The sequence below is a fragment of the Nicotiana attenuata genome, unplaced genomic scaffold (genome assembly GCF_001879085.1).
Source record: "Nicotiana attenuata strain UT unplaced genomic scaffold, NIATTr2, whole genome shotgun sequence".
Classification (NCBI taxonomy): Eukaryota; Viridiplantae; Streptophyta; class Magnoliopsida; order Solanales; family Solanaceae; genus Nicotiana; species Nicotiana attenuata.
The window spans coordinates 69,511-72,972 of NW_017672033.1; positions in this window are offsets into that span (position 1 = coordinate 69,511).

Sequence of the window (3,462 nt, forward strand, 5' to 3'; positions counted from 1 at the left end):
GGGGGGGGGGGGGGGGGGGGGGGTCAAAGTTTCCCCCGATTCCCCAATAAGGAAACAAGGGGGAAGCACGGTTTGACGCGACTATAAGCAAGATGACTCGTATCGAAACTCGGGAGGAGTGAAAGATGTACCTAGGATCGGGGACGGTAAAATAACGGACCCAAACCAAATAAAGTTTCTAGACCACGGGAAATGTGGGAAACGGTTATGCATGACAAGCAGGGAGCCGCAATACTCGCCCTCAACCAGATATTACGGAGCGAATCCCGTTCGATATCAACTGCGGATCGACAGTTACCGGGAGAAGAAGATTTTTACCATATTTATACTTGTACTAGGACTGAAATTCCCCTACTATATAAAGGGAAAAGTTTCTTTTATTTTTACACATGGTTAACACGCAACTAAAAGCAATAAATGTTTGTTTTTGTCTTCTAGCTATTATTCAAAGTGTTCTTCAGTCATTCTCTTCTTTACGCGCGACCGAACTTATATTGAGGGTCCAATCGAGGTCGAATTTTACTGTTCAAACTAGGATCATGCTTGATCATCACATTACAATTGGTTTGATCTTTCATTTTATCTTTAATTTAATTACTTGTTGTTCTTAGATCATTCGTATTGAATTTAATCACATATCCTTTGAACCGCGTACATATTTAGTTGTTACTCATTTTTTGGGAAAAACAGTTTGGCGCCCACCGTGGGAAAAATGATAATAGTGGTGATTTGATACGAATCTCCATAACACACCCTGTTGTACGTTTGTTCTTTGAAGTTTTGGTTCTAGGTTAGTCCAAGGGTGTCAACTTCTTAGTCTGCCCACTTGAACGTTGACGCTGAGTCAGGCCACCATGGTGAAAACAATAACGTAATACCTAGCAGTGATGTGCCCCTATTGATCCCAATGGTGCCCTAGTAGCCGACACAACAGACGCTAACTCACAGGTTGCCATCAACATCAATCTACCAACTGACCTCGAAAACAGCGTTCGCGGGGCACCACGACCATCGGCTCGAGAAGCACCCGAAGGTGAAGGTGATGGTGTGAGCCTACGGCTGATCTTCGAAATGTTGCAAGCTCAGCAAGCGGCAACAGCGCAGTTACAGAACCAGAGCCAAGCCTCTAACAGGGCCGAACCCGAGCGGACCAAGAAAAAAACTCGAAGGGATGAACAAGTTGTCGTGGAACCGAGAGAATTCAGGCCCGGGGAAACTTTGGATGTGATAAAGATGATCGAAGCATTGACAAACTGGGTGGAGTCTGGCAAGAAAAAGATAGAGGCCAACGACAAGAAGGTGGAATCTTACAACTCCAGGGTCGATCAGATCCCGGGAGCACCGCCGATATTGAAGGGGCTGGAACAAAAAAACTTCATTTAGAAGCCTTTTCCCCCGAACGCGACACCGAAGCCGACTCCGAAGAGGTTCCGAATGCTCGACATACCCAAGTATAATGGGACCACGGATCCAAATGAGCATGTAACCTCCTATACATGCGTAATCAAAGGGAATGACCTGGAAGACGAAGAAATTGAGTCGGTGTTGCTACAAATTTGGGAAAACCTTGTCCAAGAAGGAAATAATATGGTATCACAACTTACCTCCAAATTCTACTGGCTCATTTTCTATGCTTGCACATGCTTTCGTAAAGGCGCATGGCCCATGCCGGCGCTGTCAAGGTCAAAACGAGAAAGTCAGACATTTTCAAGGTCATGCAGAGGGATAACGAGATGCTTAGGGAGTTCGTGTCGAGATTCCAGATGGAACAAATGGATCTGCCCCCAGTCGCGGATGATTGGGCCATTCAGGCATTTACTCAAGGGTTCAACCACCGAAGTTCCGTGGCTTCTCAACAGCTAAAAATAAACTTGGTGGAGTACCCGGCGGTCACTTGGGCCGACGTCCATAACAGGTGTCAATCGAAGATCAGAGTCGAGAACGACCAACTCGGGGCCCCTTCATGGTCTGTTTACCCCATCATAACCAATGAAAGGTCTAAGAGACATCGATGAGGAGTAGAGGCCAGTGCGATATCTATACCAGCCATACAATGCAGATCAGAGGGAAAACGAATCCGGACGCCACCCGATAAGGAACGACAAGAGAAATGATCGAGGATCGAGCAGTCGGGGCTTGATGAGCAAGAGTGTGTTTGACAGGTTGCTCGTGAGTAGAGAAGCACCGAGATTGTCGGAGTATAATTTCAACATAGACGCTGCAAGTATAGTGTCAGTCATAGGATGTATCAAATAGACCAAGTGGCCGAGACCACTGCAATCCGATCCCGCCCAGAGAGATCATAGCTTGATGTGCAAATACCACATTACTCACGATCATAGGACCGAAGATTGTCGATAATTAAGAGAAGAAGTAGCTCGATTGTTCAACAATGGACACCTTCGGGAATTCCTAAGCGAGCCATCCACAAACCACTTCAGAAACAGGGACGCCAGCAAACAGGTCGAACAAGAGGAGCTCAACACGTGATCAACATGATCATTGGGGGAGTTGATGTTCCCCAAGTTCCAATAATAAAACGCACCAAAGTTTCTATTACGAGGCAAAAACGCATCCGAGATTATGTTCCGAAAAGAGCTATATCGTTCAGCGACGAAGACGCCGAGGGCATCATTCAGCCTCACAACGATGCACTGGTAATATTCGTACTTATCAATAAATCTCGGGTTAAGCATGTGTTGATTGATCCAGGTAGCTCGGCTAACATCATCCGGTCGAGGGTCGTAGAAAAACTAGGGTTGCAGGACCAAATTATACCGGTGGTTCAGGTATTGAACGCGTTCAACATGGCGTGCGAGACCACAAAGGGTGAGATAACTTTACCAGTAAACATTGCCGAGACCACCCAAGAAACAAAGTTTTACGTGACGAAGGGGATATGAGATACAATGCCTTATTCGGAAGGCCACGGGTTCACAGCATGAGAGCAGTGCCTTCGACCTTACATCAGGCGCTTAAATTTCCCACTTCGGGAGAAGTCAAGATAGTCTACAGGGAACAGCTGACCGCAAAGGAAATGATCGATGTCGATGAAGTAATCTCGGTGCCCGCGTTTTTGATATCAAAGAATAGGTAACCGACAATGGTAAAAGAAACTAAATAGCAATCAATGTACTGGCCGCAACAGAGCCGGGAAAACAGGAAGAGCGCGGAGCGGACGACGAGGATGATTATGGCGTCCCGAGATCTTTTACAGGGCCCGATGACACCGGATCCACCAAATCAACAATCGAGGAGTTGGAGCTGGTTATATTGATCGAGCACCTACCGATCGAAAGGTACACATGGGCACAAGATTAACCCCCGAGCTCAGGAAAAAAGTTATTGATTTTCTTAAAATTAATGCCGATTGTTTTGCCTGGTCCCATCTAGAAATGATAGGGATCCCACCGGAGGTGACAACTCACAAATTAAGCTTGGATCCAAAGTTCCATCCGATCA